Source organism: Sus scrofa, chromosome 14, assembly GCF_054392235.1.
Source record: "Sus scrofa isolate SSC_HxYL_T2T_F1_AM1 chromosome 14, Sscrofa_HxYL_maternal_Yorkshire_Landrace_v2.0, whole genome shotgun sequence".
NCBI lineage: Eukaryota > Metazoa > Chordata > Mammalia > Artiodactyla > Suidae > Sus > Sus scrofa.
Window position 1 is genome coordinate 110,370,959 of NC_139396.1, and position 19,051 is coordinate 110,390,009.

Below are 19,051 nucleotides of genomic sequence, written 5' to 3' on the forward strand. Positions count from 1 at the left end.
TTTCAAGATTTTCTCTTTGTCTTTAATGTTGGTTAGTTTGATTAATATGTGTCTCGGTGTATTCTTCCTTGGATTTATTTTATATGGTACTTGTTGTGCTTCCTGGATTTGAGTGAGTGGTTCCTTCCCCATGTTAGGGAATTTTTTGGCTATTATCTCTTGGAATACTTTTTCTGTCCCCTTCTCTCTCTCTTCTCCTTCTGGCACCCCTATAATACAGATGTTGGTGGGTTTCACATTGTCCCAGAGTTCTCTGAGACTCTCTTCATTTGTTTTCAATCTTTTTTCTCTTTTCTGTTCTGCATCCGTAATTCCACTAATCTGTCCTCCACCTCACTTATTCATTCTTCTGCCTCCTGTATTCTGCTGTTAGCTGTTTCTAGTGAATTTTTGATTTGTTATTGTATTTTGCATCTCTTCTTGTTTGTTTTGTATCTTGTATCTCTTTGCTCAGTGTTTCCTGTAAGTTATCCATCTTTGCCTCCAGTTTCTTTCCAATGTCTTGCATCATCTTCAGCATCAACAGTCTAAAGTCTTTTTCCTGGAGGCTGAGAATCTCCTCATTGCTTAGCTGATTTTCTGGGGTTTTTCCTTTCTCCCTCATCTGAGTTATAGGTCTCTGTCTTTTCATTTTTATAGGTTTTTGGTGTGGTGACCTTTTTACAGATAAGAGTTGTAGCCTTTTCTTACTTATGGTGTCTGCCCCCCTTGTGGCTGAAGTTGGCATGGGGGTTTGCTGTAGGCTTCCTGATGAGAGGGACTGATGCCTACCCACTGGTAGGTGGAGCTGATTCTATCCCTCTGGTGGGTGGGGCTTAGTCTCTGGATGGGATTAGGGGCTGCTGTGTGCCTGAGGGGTCTTTAGGCAGCCTGTTTACTGAGGGGCAGGGCTGTGATCCCACCTGGACTGTTGTTTGCCCTGGGGCTTCTCAGTCCTGACTGAAGGTGGGGCCAGATTTTCCCAAAATGGCCACCTCCAGAGCAAGGCAGCTGCTGAATATTCCCGAGAGCTTTGCCTTCAACGTCCTTCCCTCCTGACAAACCACATTCACCCCTGTTTTTCCAGGATGTCCTCCAAGAACTGTAGTCAGGTTTGACCCCGATTCCCATGGAGACTTTGCTTTGCCCTGGGACCCAGTGCACATGAAAGTCCATGTGCGCCTTTTAAGAATGGGGTCTCCGTTTCCCCCAGTCCTGTGGAGCTCCTGAGCACAAGCCCCACTGGCCTTCAATGCCAGATGCTCCAGGGGCTCTTTCTCCCAGTGCCAGATCCCCACACGTGAGGGTTTGATGTGGGGCTCAGAACTCTCACTCCTATAGGTGAGTCTCTGTGAACCAGTTAGTTTTCAGTCTGTGGAGCTTCCCACCCAGAAGGTATGGGGTTGTTTATATCGTGAAATCGCCCATCCTACCTCTTGGTGTGTCCACCACTTTGTCTTCTGGAGTAGGGTATCTTTTATAAGGTTTCCGGTCCATTTGGGTGGAGATTGCTCAGCCTTTAGTTGTGAATTTTGTTGTTTTTAGGAGAGAAGTTGAGCTCCAGTCCTTCTATTCCGCCATCTTAATCCTCTCCCCTCAACTCCCCAAATTTCTTCATGTTGGAAGCAAGTTTGTGTTTGGAGCCAGGCCCCCCTGGGGCCAGGTTCTCCCCTCAGGATTTGGGAGCAGGGGGTTATTTCTCTGTCACATTTCAGAGACACACCCAGTTTTGAAGAAAACATTCTGAGATGTGACAGGGTCAGAAGCATGCCTGCCTTTAAAAAGATGTTCACACACATTAAAAGAGACAAAGAAGGTAATCCCAAAATTTCTATTTTTTTGTTGTTTGTTTTTTTAGGGCTGCACCTATGGCACATGGAGGTTCCCAGCTAGGGGGTCCAACTGGAGCTACAGCTGCTGGCCTACGCCACAGCTCATGGCAATGCCAAATCCTTAACTCACTGAGTGAGGCTAGGGGTCAAACCTGCAACCTCATGGATACTAGTCAGGTTCATTACCAATGAGCCGCAACGGGAACTCCTCCCACGTTTTCTAAAGTAAATGTCCTAAGAAAGGGAAAGGGGAAGTCTTTCTTTATTCTCAGAGAATTAAGCCCAGAGGTTTGAATTCAGATTTGCTCTTACACTGCCCAGTGTAAGTCCCAGGCGGGCTGTGTAGAAACCAAGTTCTCCCACCCCCTTTGCAAATTCGTCTGCACTGTGGATGGATGTTTTCTGTTCTGTCTCAAGGTAGATGAGGTCCCAGGAATTATTTCACTCCGCTGAGGATTAAAATTGCAAAGCAATGCGCTAGTAATGGAACAATTACCACCATCACTCCCACTCCTGGAATAGCTACTACTAGTATTAGTCACAGGGCAGACTGATGGGGTGTGTGCACCGAGGATGCCAGGCAGGTGGGCAGGCCTAGGGGAGGTATGAGGTAGGTACGAGGAAGGGCTGATCTTTCCTCTTTCAAGTTCACATACCCCTGGACACCTTGGTGTTGCCTGTTAGTCCTGCCGATGTTTGAGTCCGAGTCCTGTCGGGGGGGCTGGTGACAGGGTCGTGGACAGGGGTGCGCTGGCCAATGGTCAGGACCCTGCTCTCCAGGGAAAAAGCCAGCATGCACAGTTTATGCTACAAGTTGATATGAAGGACAGTGGTACACATATGATAATCTACCATATGATAACTGATAACATACAATCCTCTATTGTCAGTGCGCTCCTCCCTGAAGGCGCGTTTATGGGTGCAAGGGTTTATTAGCTAAACTGATATACAGGGTGTGTACCACACAATTAACAAAAAATACTAATGGACAGGATTCTGATGTCAATTCCACAGAGCCCAGAGCCTCACAAGATGCTTTTGTGGATGCTTGCCTGGCTCCTGTTCCCCTATCCTACATGGCCCCCTAGTCAACATACAAGTGTGGTTCTGAGATTGCTTGGTATTTTCTTTTTTTCTTTTTTGTCTTTTGTCTTTTTAGGGCCATACCTGCAGCATATGGAGGTTCCCAGGCCAGAGGTCGAATCGGAGCTACAGCTGCTGGCCTACACCACAGCCACAACAATTCGGGAGCTGAGCCATGCCTACGACCCTCACTACAGGTCATGGCAATACCGGATCCTTAACCCATGGATCGAACCTGTATCCTCATGGATACTAGTCAGGTTCGTTAACCACTGAGCCACGATGGTAACTCTGGTATTTTCTTAACATTAAGGAATAAGACTGCAAACTCCACATGTGTAGTCCTCACTCCTTCCTCGGTGATGTCAGCAGAGGATCCCATCCTGGGTTTCAGATGCCAAGAGTGTTCTCTCATTTTCACCATGCAGCACTGTGAACACGCACCTGTGCACCTGGTCTGCACAAGTCACACTTTCCTCATAACTTTTTTTTTTTTTTTTGTCTTTTTGCTATTTCTTGGGCCGCTCCTGTGGCATATGGAGGTTCCCAGGCTAGGGGTCTAATCGGAGCTGTAGCCGCCAGCCTATGCCAGAGCCACAGCAACACAGGATCCAAGCCGCATCTGCAACCTACACCACAGGTCACGGCAATGCTAGATCCTTAACCCACTGAGCCAGGCCAGGGATTGAACCCGAAACCTCATGGTTCCTAGTCGGGATTCGTTAACCACTGTGCCACGATGGGAACTCCCCTCCCCATCACTTTCTAAGTTTAGACCATCAGCAAAACAATCAACCAAGGCTGGGTTGTGGCATTTGTTGTTTCTGTGGTGTAGGTATTCCCACGGTAGCCAGTTTAAAGCTTTCAATGTGGCATTCCTGAACATGGGGTTGGGAAGAAACCCAGAGAGCGTTTCCACCACACACGCTGTAGGGGGAGGTGGGGGAGCCAGCACAGAGATGGTAGTAGATAAAGTACGATGATAAGTGGTGAGGTCTGGTCACAGTGGTGAGTTTCAAGGGTTTGCTGCCTTTATGGTTTATTCAGTGCCAAGGTTGTAAGTACACTTCTGACACGAGCTGTGTTTAACAGTGGCTCCTGCCATTCCTGAAGACTCCAGCATGGCTTTCACGGTGGATGGCAGCCAGCCCAGTGCCCTCTCCACTTCCAGGCTCTGTGCTTGGAACCCAGAAGTTAAACTGAGAAAAGACAGACTAACAGCTTATGCCCTGTTTCATAAATGTTTGAATGACATGTGGGAGTTTAGAAAGAAATGTTACCCAAGGGGGGCAGTGAGAACTGGGGACGTAATACCATCATGGGCTGGACAAAGGAAAGGTGTCTGGGGCGAGTAGGTCAGGAAAGCCCAGTGAATGAGGGTGTTTAGGGAAGTTTGTGATGTGGATTCAAGTTGGTGATTTTTTTTTTAATTGATGAGCATTATCAAGCAGCCTCCTCTTCCACATATGGAAGAAGAGGTCCCTACAAGCAGGCATTTCCTTTATCAATGGAGATTTCCTTTACGGAAGGGATGCTTGAGTCCTGTTCTCAAGTTTCCTGAGTCTGCTGGTTCTTAGCGGCCTTCTGCTCAGAAATATCCTTAACACCAAACAGGCACATTTTGGGTTGGTAAGTTCTGGTTTCTTCATTTGAAACTCAGAGGTTCTCCCTTAAAAGAAAAATGGGGAATCCCTATGAGAGACCAGGAGTCACCTGACCCCCTCGGTCTGGGATCATTGAGACCTGGCCCAACTTGGATAGGATCCAGGAGGGCACAGCTTCCAGGCAGTACTCCATTGGCTGTAGTACTGAAGGGGGCCCAGTGAGGTGGGTGGTTGAGAGGGGCACAGGCCCGCCCCTGTTCTCCTAATAAGGACATCAGAGTTGTCCCTGCAATGGGGCTGACCACACTCCCCCTTGGGGCCCCTGTGATGCAGCCATCCCATGCTGCAGAGGCCTGAGAGTGGGGTTTTGGAGTCCGAACCCTGGCCCCAATCCACCAGCATTTCAGAAACTTGCATGTGGGCTGTGCGGGCCATCCTAGCTAGATGGCACTGGGATGGAATCACTTCTGTGTGTGCCGTGTGGCAGCGTCCAGCTCCAGCCCCCTGGACACTTGCTGCCTGAATGTCACACACCTCCCTGGTGGCCTGGGGTCCCACGCTTATGCCCAGGGGGACATTTATGAGACAGGGCATAAGCTGAGAGAGCCATGGGACAGGCTATGAGAGAAGATGGAGGCAGAGGGTGCTAGTCGAATATCTCATAGATGGGGAGAGGGTTGGTTGGTCTCTGTTGCTGCTGAGACAGAACAAGAACAAAGGGGGGTTGACTCTTGGTGTACTCGATGCTGTGCAGGGCATGAAAGATCTTCCTCTACTCTCTTATGTTCTGTACCCAGGATCTGCAAATTAAACTGACAACAGATTAACAGGAGCAAAAGGTTTATTATGTCTGTGTACAGAGGCCTTCACAGAAAAGAAGTGGAGATGCAAAGAGATAGTTAGATAGGGTTTACGTGCCGTGTTGACAAAGGGTGATCAATTTCTGGAGAAGAGACAAGACAAAGGAAAGCAGCTTTCAGTTTCTTGGGGCAGTAAGTTGTGGGAAGGTAAATAAACAGGGGGACATAATGGAAGACAGAGCTGATTCAGTGAGGTTTGTTACACAGACTGAAGTTGGTACCTTCTCAGATGATAAGATCCTTTCTCCCCTTCCTGGTACAGGAGAGGGAGGGGACCAACCTCACAAAGGATCAGGCAGGTGGAGGGGGGCAGTTTTTCCTTTTGCTGCTTCTCAAGCCTTCAACTCAAAGTAACGCTTGGGCCAATGCGGCATATTTGGGGTGGCAAATTCTGAACCCTCTCTGCCTCTACACGAAGAGGTTCTAACAGCTGGAGATGGTACCGGTGGATGGACCCCCTCCAGCCTAGAAGGAATACCTCCCCACCAGAGGAGAGGGTCCAGAATGTGGGGCGGATGGCCAACACGCTGCGTGGTTAACATGGGCCCTGAGTGCCTCACATGCTTTAACTTGCGGGAGCCTCCCTATGATCTGTGAGATGGGCCCTATTACCAATCCCATTTTACAGGTGAGAAACCAAGGCACAGGCAGATGGCTCACTGGTGGTGGAGCTCAAGTACAAACCCAGCTCTCCACCACCTCTCCACAGACGATGGTGTCTGTGTTTCCTGGGGCCGCTGTAACAAACACCACGGATGAGGTGGTTAAACAATAGACATGTATTGACTCACAGGTTCCAAAGGCTGGAGCTCCGAGTTCAACGTGTTGGCAGGGTTGGTTTCTCTGTGGCCTCCCTCTTTGGCATGGAGACAGTCATCTTCCTGCTGCATCCTCTTTCAAACAGAACCAGAGCCAGATGGTCTTTAAAGCAGCCCACACAGATTTTATTCAGCAGCTATTGCAATGGAGGAAAAAAACCTCTGTAGAGAGCCAGGCTCCATCTAGAATGCAGAGTGGGCAAGGGGTTTACAGCCAGCGAGCAGAAGGAGGGAGCAGTGGTGAACGCTGGCTAAGGTAGACATCTGGGGTCAGTGGGGATTCAGGCTAAACTGACCTGCCAGGATCGTTGCGATAAGTCATCGCCTGGGGGAGGTGGAGGACGAGGAACCAATCAGATAGCCCAGGTGACCAGGTACTTGGGGTGAGCAGGTGTCTGGGGTGACCACATATCGAGGGAGGGTCTCTCTGCAGAGGAGGAAGGATCTTTCTCTGCTCATCTTGGTTCTTCAGCTGGGGCCCCACACATGAGACTGGCCAAGGACAGATCAACAAGAGAAAGACACACACAAGTTCATTAGAATAGTGTTAGTCCACAGAAGCTTTCATGACGTTGCACATGTGCATGGGGGCATCCAGTGATGATCACCCCAAGAGTGAATAGAGCTGGGCCTTGTCACCCCTCATGGGCTGCACAAAGGAAAGGGGTCTGGGCTTGTTTTGAGGGGGAGAAAGTTACAGAAAGGCAGCCAGAAAACCATGGTGAACAAGGGTGTTTAGTGGGGTTTGTTCGATGGGCACCCCCTCTGTAAATGTGAAATTCCTTTGCAGAAGGAATGCCTGTGCCCTGTTCTAGAGCTTTCCCTACATCTGCTATTTCTTGGTGGCCTTTAACCCAAAGTAATCCACATGCCAAAGAGGCACATTCTGGGGTGGCGTGTTCTGGTGCCCTCACTTCTGCATTCAGCAGGATTTTTGCTGAGACTGGGCTGTGCAGGCCCAGCAAGGATGTGGCCAAGGTCAAGGCCAAGGACTGGGACTGGGTGAGATATGGCTGAGGAGAGTCTTGGTCACTTTGTGTGGTCCTGGGCATGTGCCTGGTGTCTCCATGGCCTGATCCCCTCTTCTTATAAGGACACTTGTCCTATGGGATCTGTTACCTCAGAGTAAAGGGGGATTGTGGTCCTCCTCCCACCCCCCATGGAAAGAAACATTCACATCCTGACCCCAGGGCCTCAGGACATAATGTCACTTGGAGTCGGGCCTCGTCCTGTAAGTAGTTAAGACAAGGGCATTAGGGTGGCTTTAATCCCGTGTGACTGTGTCCATATAAGATGAGGGGAGACACAGACACAGAGGAGAAGCCATGTGAAGATGGAGACAGAGATGGCCCTGGAACTTCCATATGCCGCAGGCATAGCCAAAAGAAAGAAAGAAAGAAAGAACCTCCCAAACCCACAAACAGAAAAGAACTACGTTTAGTACATGTCAAGAAAAATCATAAAGATCTGGAGATCCCGTTGTGGGACAGTGGAAACGAGTCCGACTAGGAGCCATGAGGTTGCGGGTTCGATCCCTTGCCTTGCTCAGTGGGTTAAGGATCTGGCATTGCCGTGAGCTGTGGTGTAGGTGGCAGATGCGGCTCGGGCCCTATGCTGCTGTGGCTGTGGCATAGGCTGGCAGCTACACCTCCGATTAGCCCCCTAGCCTGGGAACCTCCATATGCCGCAGGTGCGGCTCTAAAAAAAAAGACAAAAGACCAAAAAAAAAAAAAAAAAAAAAAAAAGAATCATAAAGATCATGAAACAGGACATGACGAGTGGGCACTCAGGAGTGCCTTTCCCTGGTCACAGCCTCCTTCCCATCATGAGGTAGCTGTTCTTTCAATTTCATGACTGTGATCTTGTCCTCATTTTACCCCCAGGCAACGCATCTGTAAATAACACAGCCCAGGTTTGCCTAGTTCTGAACTCTGTCTCGTGCATGCTGCTTTGTTGCTCTTGGTGCCTTAGCATTGTGTCTGTGAGATACATCCTGTGGGTATAGTTTTTAAAAGATAATTTTTATAGTTTTACTAACTTTATTTTTTAAACTCAATAAATTTTATTATATTTATAGTTGTACAATGATCATCACAACCCAATTTCATAGCATTTCCACCCCGAACCCCTAGCCCATTCCTCCCCCCACCACACAACCTGTCTCCTTTGGTGACCATGAGTTTTTCAAAGTCTGTGAGTCAGTATCTGTTCTGCAAAAAAGTTCGTTGTATCCTATTTTTAGATTCCACATATAAGTGATAGCATGTGATGTTGGTGTCTCACTGCCTGACTAACTTCACTTAGCATGATAATTTCCAGGACCATCCATGTTGCTACAAATGCCATTATTTCATTCCTTTTTATGGCTGAGTAATATTCCATTGTGTTTATGTACCACATCTCCTTTATCCACTCCTCTGTTGATGGACATTTAGGTTGCTTCTGTGTCTTACTTTAAATAAAAACATACTCAATGGCTGTGGAATATTCCTTCATATGAGCATGCATAGCTCATTGCTGCATCTGCTTTAGGTTGGTTTCAGGTTTGGCTCCTGCGGCTGCAGAGTCCGTGTCTGTGTGTCCTGGTGCAGTGCTCACAGGTTTGTGTTTAACTGGGAGCAGCACTGTGGGTCTGTGTTCAGGGACTTCACTGAAGCCAGATTGTTTCAGAAGTTGTCCCCAGCTGGGTACCAAGCTTTCCAGTGCTGCTGCTATTTGATACTGTGTCTTTAATATCTGCCCATCTGGTAGGTGTACACATAGTTTTTTCTATGGTTTTAATTCTTAGTAAAGTTGTACATCTTGTTGTATTCATGAACTATTTCCCGTGGTTTTTTTTTTTTTTTAAATTTAAAAAATTGTGGTGGAGTTGCTATCGTGGCTCAGCGGAAAACAAATCTGACTAGTATCCATGAGGACACGGATTCGATCCCTGGCCTCACTCAGTGGGTTAAGGATCTGGTGCTGCTGTGAGCTGTGTGGTTAGGTTGCAGATGTGGCTTGGATCCCGCATTGCTGTGGCTGTGGTTTTGGCTAGAAGCTACAGCTCCGATTCGACCCCTAGCCTGGGAACCTCCATGTGCCGCGGGAGCGGCCCAAAGAAATAGCAAAAAAAGACAAAAAAAAAAAAAATTGTGGTTAAATGCACATAACATAAACTTTGTCCTCACCATTTTTATGTGCTCATTTCATGGTCATGAAGTAATTCACACTGTTGTGCCACCATGATCACCATCCATCTCCAGAACTTTTTCATCTTGCAAAACTGAAACTGTCCCCATTAAACACTAAACAGTTGAACAGTAACTTCCTCCACCTCCCCCAACACCTCTCAGCTCAGCCCCTGGCACTCACTTTCTGTCTCTATTGATCTGACAGCTCTAGGGACCTTGTATGAGTGGATCAAACATTATTTGTTGTTTTGTGTCTGGCTTATGTCACCGAGCATAACGCCCAGTCCAAATTTCCTTCCTTTTTTAGACTGAATAACACTCCATTGTATGGATGGACCATGTTCGTCTTCCCCATTCATCCATCAACGGACACATGGAATACCTACATTAATTTCTCATACTTTATAATATTGGTGGAATAACTTCAGAAAGTCCTATGACTCAGAAGTCATTGGCCATCAACTTTTTTCTTGAACCTTTTATTTTGAAAAACTTCAAAGTTAGGAAAAAGGGAAGAATACATAGGAGTTTCACTTGGGTTCAGAAATTAACAGTACTCACTTTATTCCCTGCGTGTGCTCTGCGTGTGCATACATTTGCTGTGCATGAGCGTGTGTAGTGCATGTGTGCATTTGCACATGCACATCAGTGTGTACATGGGCAAATGGGGGCTACACATCCGTGTGCATGTGTGTTCATATACTAGTGTGTGCATATATTTGTACTGTGCATGTGCATATTAGTGCATGTGTTGTGCGTGGCTGTGTGCACACCCATGTGTTTTCTAGGACCACTTGCAAGTCAGTTGCAGACTAAGTTGGGCCCCAGATATGTCAGCATGCACCTGCTCAAACAATCCTGCAGAGCCATGTAAAGCTCATGGATCCTGGGTATTTAAATGGATGGAGCAAATGTCCTAACAGAGTCTGTCAGTCTGTCTTTTTAAAAATCTTTTTAGGGCCACACCCATGGCATATGGAGGTTCCCAGGCTAGGGGTCAAATCTGAACTGTAGCCACTGGCCTATGCCACAGCTTATGGCAATGCCAGATCCTTAACCCACTGAATGAGGCTAGGGATCGAAACTGCATCCTCATGGATGCTATTTGTTTCCACTGAGCCACAACGGGAGTTCCAAGAGTCTGTTTTTTTGGTTGCCGTAACTGTCTCAGTAACATCCTTCACCTGCTTTAAACCCAATTCAGAGTCCAATTCAGAGGCCCTGACTTGGAAGGGGCCACCACCTCTTTCCTCCCAGGGTTCTGTTGCCCAGTCAAGGGAGTTCATTCTCCCTAAATTCAGTATCAGGAGTGGGGTGTGGGGTTGACAACCCCACTGGGTCTCCCTCATGTGAGACTGCATGTGGGGGTGGTGGGAGGCGGGCTGGGGTGGGCTGGCGGGTTGTTGTGCAGAGGAGCATGTGGAGCTTGGCCTGAGGGTTCTCTGCTTGGGCGGCTTCTGTGTCCCAGCCTCTTCCCTCATCCTCCTCTAAAAGACAGCACAGTGCACACTCTGGGCATCAGCCCCAGGGCACGAAGTTGCCCGACTCAGAGCCCCAGGTGCTGTCAGCCTTCCCACACCCACTGCTGTGAAGCAGGATCTGAGCGTGCTCCACCCTGAATCCATTCTGGGGATGGTCTGTCTGGCCTGGGCTTCCAGTGCAGCTGCCTTGTGCTGGGAACCTGGGAAGCTGGGATCAGGCCACTTCCAGTCAGTCCTTACCGGAGACCGAGCTGCACCACAAGAAGCTCCTGGTTTACCTCTGGATCCTGGCCATAATATGGCCAGAGAAATTGGTGATGTTTTTTGTTTTGCATGTTGAAGATTTTGTTCAGTTTCCTGATGTGGGTGGGGTGTTAATTTATTCTCTAAGAAATGTACATCCTGGAGTTCCTGCCATGGCTCAGAGGAAATGAATCTGACTAGTATCCATGAGGATGCAGGTTCAATCCCTGGCCTTGCTCAGTGGGTTAAGGATCTGGTGTTACCACGAGCTGTGGTATAGGTCACAGATGTGGCTCAGATCCTGCATTGCTTTGGCTGTGGTATAGGAGGCAGCTGCAGCTCTGATTCAACCCCTAGCCTGGGAACCTCCATATGCCGTGGGTGTTGCCCTAAAAAGACAAAAAACAAACAAAAAAAAGAAATGCACATCCTAGTTCCTGCCTGACAGTGAGCCCCTGTCCAGAGCTGAGAGACCCCACATGTGTGACCTGTGCCTCCTAGGAGAGCAGCCCTAAACTAGCTGAAATCTGGCCAAGTTCCATCTACACAGTAAATTTAGATCTTTCCATGCTCTGTCTACAACCGAGAATGTTTAGACCTGACCATGTGCTGTCTACAGTGGGAACATTTAGACCTGTGTTCTGTGCACACTAGCACACGGAGACCTGGGTAGAGACTGAGCCTGGCTTCAGTGGTGGGAGCTTCGGGGGGTGTGGAGACCTGGGTAGAGCCGGGCCGCAGTCCTGGGAAGCTCTGTGTCCGCATCCGAATGTCAGTGCTCAGATGGCTGGGGTCTGGGTAATAGCCTCTGCTCTTGAGTGTGGCTACATGGCCCTCCCAGGGGTCGGTGCTGGGGAAGGGGCCTTAGTCCTTACCCCTGTGAGGGGCTGGTAAGACTCCTCAGGTGGGCTGCTTGGTAACTGTTCCAATTCACCAGCATGCACACAGTGAGCAGGTAAGCAGGTTTACCTGGTGAATTGATTGCTGGGCACGTGGATGTGGGCTTAAGGCCGATGGGCAGCGGGTGAGGCTGCTGCTGTGCTCCCTTTCCAGTGGACCCTCCCCACTGAGCAGAGTCGGGAGCTGCCCCTTTCAGCCCTGCCATCTTGTGAGTTTCCTCAGTGCCTCAGTAAGAAAGGAAAGGAGCCTGCCAGGACCAAGGTAGTGTGTTCAAGGTTAGCATGAAAGCTTTAGAACAATGAAAATGACCAACAGGAGGGGACTGACTTATCTGGGACTCATCTCTGGAGAGGAGGTGGACCCTACACTTCTTTCTGCAGCCCCAGGGATGCTCACACGTTGGGGGCCAACCCAGCACAGCCATGGTGTCCTGACCCAGGTGGGTGTGGGACCCCAGGGGCAGGGTCTGGGGATTGTGGGGGTCAGGCCCACAGGTAGGGGGTGACCCCAGGTCTGCCTGCAGTGTGTCTTGTCCCCTCTGAGATTTCCAACAGCTGAACTGAGGGTGTTGCCCTGATTCACCTGTGGTCCCCTTTCTTCTCATTTAATCTTGTGTTCACATGAAAGGAATCTTTGAACAGGTTTCTGCTCCATGTTCTGCTGTGATCAATAAGTAACCCTTGGTGGGATCATATTAATATCACAGCATGATATATATCATATCTATTCCACAGAGGTCACTGCCCTCTGGGTTCCCCTGGATGGAGCTCAGGGAGCACAGACTAGCCCCCCCTAAGACTGGTCCTCTACCTGCCGTGGGAAGGTACCGTGATAGCCCCCAAGGTGGGGGATGGTGCTTGGGCCTCACATTTGTGATAAAGGGGAGTCAAAGTGGCGTCTCAAGTAACATCATTTAAAAAATTATTTTAGGAGTTCCCGTCATGGTGCAGTGGTTAACGAATCCGACTAGGAACCATGAGGTTGCGGGTTCGATCCCTGTCCTTGCTCAGTGGGTTAAGGACCCGGCGTTGTTGTGAGCTGTGGTGTAGGTTGCAGACGCGGCTCGGATCCCGCGTTGCTGTGGCTCTGGCGTAGGCCGGTGGCTACAGCTCCGATTGGACGCCTAGCCTGGGAACCTCCATATGCCGTGGGAGCGGCCCAAGAAATGGCAAAAAGACAAAAAATAAAATAAAAAATTATTTTAGGCATTCCCGTCGTGGCTCAGTGGTTAACGAATCCGACTAGGAACCATGAGGTTGCGGGTTCGATCCCTGCCCTTGCTCAGTGGGTTAACGATCCGGCGTTGCTGTGAGCTGTGGTGTAGGTTGCAGACGCGGCTCGGATCCCGCGTTGCTGTGGCTCTGGCGTAGGCTGGCGGCTACAGCTCCGATTCTCCCCCTAGCCTGGGAACATCCATATGCCACGGGAGTGGCCCAAGAAATGGCAAAAAGAGAAAAAAATTTATTTTAAGTGAAATAAAACACATCACATGCCCTTTACCATTGTTGTCCTTTTAAGTGCACGTCTGAGGCATCAGGTCTCTTTACCTTGTCATGGAGTGCGGGGAGCTGAGGAGATGCAGGGACTCAAGGAAGGGACCTTGCCTGATGGCTAAAAAAAAAATAACCCCAAAGGCAGGTTCCTAACCAAGGAAGGGAGCTCACCTGAATGGTGCATGCCAAAGGCGGGCTTCTGGTCAGGATAGAAGCCTGCCTGTACCGTGCAAAACTGAGGGCAGGCTGATTCTTGCCTGTACCGTGCAAAACTGAGGGCAGGCTGAGGCCTGCCTGTGCGGTGCAATCCGAGGTCAGGCCTCATTCCATGGCTCTCTTATTGATGTTGATGGGGAAGAATTGGGGCCTTCCCGGGAAAACAATTTCCATGTTTGCGCCGGAGAACATGGATTGTTTCTCGGGTGACCTAGTCTTTCCTGTTGTTTTACTTGTTATTCAGTTTTTCCTCAGTCTTTCCTGTTATTTCCTTATTATTCTTATTTTCCTATGGTGATTTGTGATTTAACAAAATGACAACAATATAAAAATTTCATCCTGATGGACTTTCCCCATTCAAATCCAACTTAATTAAAAATATAGTGTTTATCTACTAACTAGTTATACCGTAAACTTTAGAGTTAGGATTTTAATGAGGTTTATAAAAGTTAGACATATATTATTCATGATCAAAAGAAACCTAGCTATGAGAGTTGTCCTTGATTTTAGAAACTTTTAAGTGATAGCTAACTGAAGTTGATTTTCTCATACTGTCCTCTTGCCATGACGCCTTGGAGATAGCACTAATCTAAAAACGAGACTTGTGAATGCCAAATCCTTATGACTGTAGCCTTTTAGGAAGCATAATCTGGGAGTTAACTTTTAGAACTTGACCTTCAGGTGTACTTTTAACATTGTGGTGTAATTGAAAACTGTCTATATAAACAATCATCTATGCCAATAAAATTTGAGCAGTCCAGCGCCCTGAAAGAAGGAACAAAGAGGCTGTCTTTGTGTGCATTCACCGACACCGTCCATCTCCAACAGGGTGCACATCCCTGGCTGCAGGAGCTGGACTCTGGCAATGGAGCCATCACATGACCCCTAGAAATTTTCACCTTGTAAACCCCAAATTCCCAACCATGAAAGTTTCACTCCCCCCTGCCCCCCACATCCCTGGCACCGACGTCCACTTTGGTCCATGAGTTGTTAGCTCCAGGGCCCCCATTTGAGTGAATCCTGAGGTGTTTGCCAACGGGTCAGTTTGGAAGAGCTGCCCCTCAGTCTGAAGCTCTGCCTGACTGCACTGGAAGAACTTACACTTAGGGACAGGATGTATGGGGGACAGTGTGTCTGGGGTGAAGATGAGCCAGGACCTGACCAGCCATCTGTGGACCCTCTAGTCCCATCTCTGGGGCTGTGCCTCATCTCCGTCACTGCTGTCCCTGCTGGTGGCCCTGGGATCCTGGTGTCTGAGTGAGAGTCCTCCGTGCCCCCGCTCCTCTCCCCTCTTCCTGCTGGTTGGGCAGGGAGCTGCTTGCTGGGTGGTCTCTGTTCCTGTGGTAGGAAGGACCCTGCAGGAAGAACCCCAGAAAGTGTGGGTTGTAATTGCATGGAGCCCCCACAGGACAAGTGTTGGGGCTGTGACAAGTGCTCAGGCCACTTCACTACTGACATGGAATGTTCCCAAGATCCTGCTCACAAGGGAGTGTGTGGGTGGCCTGGGACCCCGGAGGCTCGGTCCTGTCCTGGAGCTCAGAGAGAGCATCAACCAGGGGCTGTGGATTCACCCTGCGTCTCAGTCATCTTCCTCTGTCCTGTTGCTATCAGGGTTCTTGATTTTAGGCATCCTGGGATAGCAGCTGTTCTTTAGGCCTAAAGAACAGCTCATGAGTGTAAAAACATTTTCAGATGAAAAATATTCGATGACTATCTCTATACTACTTGGTTCTTGACTTCCATCAGTCATAATTCTCCTGGCTTTAGATCTGATGTGGGATTATAGAGGAGTCAAAATTTAAATCTTCATAATCTATGTATTTTGTAGCTTCAGTATCACTGATGACCTCTAGTCTTTCCAGTTAGGGAAGAGTTAGTGATTTCACGTATCATGTAAAGGATTCACAATGATGATAGGGTGGTTAAGATTAGAATGATGGCTGGTAAATGGTTCAAACTGTCTCTACTTGTGCATCTAGTGTACATGTATAATTCAGTTTAGGTGTCAATATTAGTGAAATAATATAAATGACTAGAGAATGTCTCCAAAAAATGATTATTACTATTTTTGTCTTTTTAGGGCCACATCCGTGGCATACGGAAGTTCCCAGGCTAGGGGTTGAATCAGAGCTGTAGCCACTAGCCTGTGCCACAACCACAGCAATGTGGGATCTGAGCTGCGTCTGTGACCTACACCACAGCTCATGGCAAGGCCAGATCCTTTTTTTTTTTTAAATTGTTATTTCCCCAATACATTTTTTTCCCTACTGTACAGCATGGTGACCCATGTATGTTACCCATACATGTATAGATTCTTTTTTCTCACATTATCATGCTCCGTCATAAGTGACTAGACATAGTTCCCAGTGCTACGCAGCAGGATCTCATTGCTAATCCATTCCACAGGCAACAGTCTGCATCTATTAACCCCAAGCTCCCAATCCATCCCAGTCCCTCCCTCTCCCCCTCGGCAACCACAAGTCTATTCTCCGAGTACATGATTTTCTTTTCTGTGGAAAGGTTCATTTGTGCCGCATATTAGATTCCAGATATGTGATATCATATAGTATTTGTCTTTCTCTGACTTACTTCACTCAGTATGATTCTCTAGTTCCAACCATGTTGCTACAAATGGCATTATTTTGTTCTTTTTTATGGCTGAGTAGCATTCCATTGTGTATATATACCATGTCTTCCCAATTCATTCATGTGTTGATGGACATCTGGGTTGTTTCCATGTCTTGGCTACTGTGAATAGTGCTGCAATGAACATGCAGGTGCATGTGTCTTTTTTAAGGAAAGTTTTGCCTAGATATATGCCCACGAGTGGGATTGCTGGGTCATATGGCAGTTCTATGTATAGATTTCTAAGGTACCTCCGTACTCTTCTCCGTAGTGGCTGTACCAGCTTACATTCCCATCAACAGTGCAGGTGGGTTCCCTTTTCTCCACACCCCCTCCAGCATTTGTTATTTGTGGACTTATTCTTAACCCACTGAGTGAGGCCAGGGATTGAATCTGCATCCTCATGGATCCTAGTCAGCTTCATTTCCACTGAGCCATGACAGGAACTCCCAAAAAAATGCTTCTTAATGTGTGATCATGAAAATGTGAAAGTTCTTCCATGATAGGTGATGTTAAGAGCCTGGATAAAATGGATATGCCTTAGTGATATACAGGATTTTTGCCTCTGATTTAACTTTGACAGGTTAATGTAATTTTTTACTGTTATCTCACTTATTGAGAAAGGCATAATGATTATGGTGTTGGCTTGACACTGGTTGACAAGAATTTGATTCTTTCCTTATTTTAAATTTACACAGCTAGGGTCTTCAAACATAGGATACAGTGGAGGGCATCTGAATAACCATTCTAGCTGAAGAGCAGTAGTTTCCACTACCTAGACTTCTCATGTGGAGGCACGTGCCTCTCAAATTAGTGTTACTGCCATTAATGAGATCAATGAGCCTATAGATGAAATAGTTCATGTTGTGTGTGTATCAGTGTAGTCAGAGTGATGTAGTGACACCCCTGAAAGGCCAAGAAAATGCTGTGGGAAGAAAGTCATGTGTGCTACTACAAATGTAACTGTCAAGTGAATTTCTGCTCATGTTAAGTGTATAACCCGAGAATAGTGTACAAAGGGTGCAAAGCCTCCTGTAATAGCCTCCTGAAGGCTGCTCCCACTGACATTATATAACGGAATTGTGCTACTACCTAGTATGTACTGTGGAGGACGATGGCTGGGGATGAATTAGCTATGATTCATACCACCTACTGTAAGAAAGAGAAAGCCTAAAGCTTATCACACAGTGGAGATGATGTAATGTTACCTCCCTGAAGAGTTGCTACTCAGCTAAATACTCCTTTAGAGATAGAAAGAGTTAAGGTAGCTGATGTAACGTATGCTCATGGGTTGACACCTATCCCTACAGTAAACATATGACGGCCCACAAGATAAATCCTAAAAAACCAATGGACATGACTCATTATTCCCCTATATCTGAAAGGCTCTTTTTGTACTAAATAGCATGTAATGATATGTGAGATTATTCCAAACTCTGATAGGCTACAAATATAGATTTCTGGGTGACCAAAGAATCAAAATGGGGAAGTTCCGTTGTGGCTTAGTGGTAACAAATCCTACTAGTATCCATGGGGATGTGGGTTCAATCCCTGGTTTTGCTCAGTGGGTTAAGGATCTGGTGTTGCCGTGAGCTGTGGTGTCGGTCGCAGATGTGGCTCAGATCCTGCGTTGCTGTGGCTCTGATTCGACCTCTAGCCTGGCAACTTCCATATGCTGTGGATGGGCCTAAAAAAAAAAAAAAAAAAAAAAAAGGGATCAAAATGAGTGTTGGTATTGGATGGGTCTCCTCCTGCAGGATCAAAAAAAGTAGTGTTTAGGTTTCTATCTGTTAACAATATAGGTAATTCCGGCTGCTAGGACCGAGAGGGATAATTACAGTAATATGGCTGTAATTGGGGCAGATCAAACACATATGGTGTTTGGTATTGGGAAATGTCTGCTGGTTTTATATAAAATATTATAGAAATAGAATTATTAGCAACAAGAATTGAAGACACTTACTAAATGCAAGCAGAAAATGGTTAGGTCATCAGAGGCTCCTTCACGAACAGATTGCCAGCTAGAGGTGGATATATGTTTCCACTGGTACCAGAACTGTCCTTTACTACTGATGATATGAGTAAATGGGGGGAAGGAGTCAAAAGTTTGTATTATTCATTCAGAAAAAAGCAGTATCTGGTGCTCCAGTTATTAGTAGGACAAGTCAGTTTCTGAACGCTGCAAACATACTGGGTACAGCTATGAAGGAAATTATGACAGGAGTTCCTTGGTGGCCTAGTGGTCAAGGATCTGGTGTTGTCACTGCTGTGGCACAGGTCTGATCCCTGGTCCAGGAACTTCTGCATGCTGCAGGAGGGGCCAATAAAACTATTATAAGTGCAGGGGCTGTTATAACTATGATACAGATTTGGTCATCTCCAAGTAGCGCTCCAGGTTAGCAGAGCTCATCACAGATTAAGGGCTGAAGCTGTTGCCTGCTGTTCCAGCTCAAGTACCAAATGGTAAATATATACTGCAGACATCTTTGCAATTTGTTGAAAATAATCAGTAGTTTATGAATGCAGGTAAAATGACTGAGCTAGCATTAGACTATAAACCTAAAGAAAGACATTAACCCCTCTTTTGCCAAAATCTGTGGTGAATCAATAAAGTGAATTGTAAGTTCAAAGCAGCAGCTAGTTCTGTGGGTGCCTTTTTTTTTCTTGAAGGCAGAAGTAGATTGAAGCCTGTTAGTTGACTGTAGTATTTACTTGTTAACTAAAATTCCCTGGGGTGGAAGCCT

At 47.3% G+C, this 19,051-nt stretch overlaps 1 non-coding gene across 22 annotated transcripts in view; it reads right to left on the reverse strand.

The window, feature by feature from the left end:
* Positions 1–640: 640 nt before the first annotated feature.
* LOC102164631 (uncharacterized) overlaps positions 641–19,051 on the reverse strand; it is a 97,089-nt gene continuing 78,678 nt past the window's right edge. For 8 of the 22 annotated variants that reach the window (XR_014827484.1, XR_014827478.1, XR_014827462.1 and 5 more), the window contains 3 exons: positions 6,473–6,668; positions 6,150–6,313; positions 5,322–5,441 (listed from right to left, as the gene is read on the reverse strand). This is a non-coding gene — a transcript (uncharacterized LOC102164631). Of the gene's footprint in view, positions 1,755–3,903; positions 5,442–6,149; positions 6,360–6,472; positions 6,669–19,051 lie in introns of those variants that run through there. The other 14 variants (XR_014827466.1, XR_014827463.1, XR_014827475.1 and 11 more) reach the window with 8 other exon arrangements.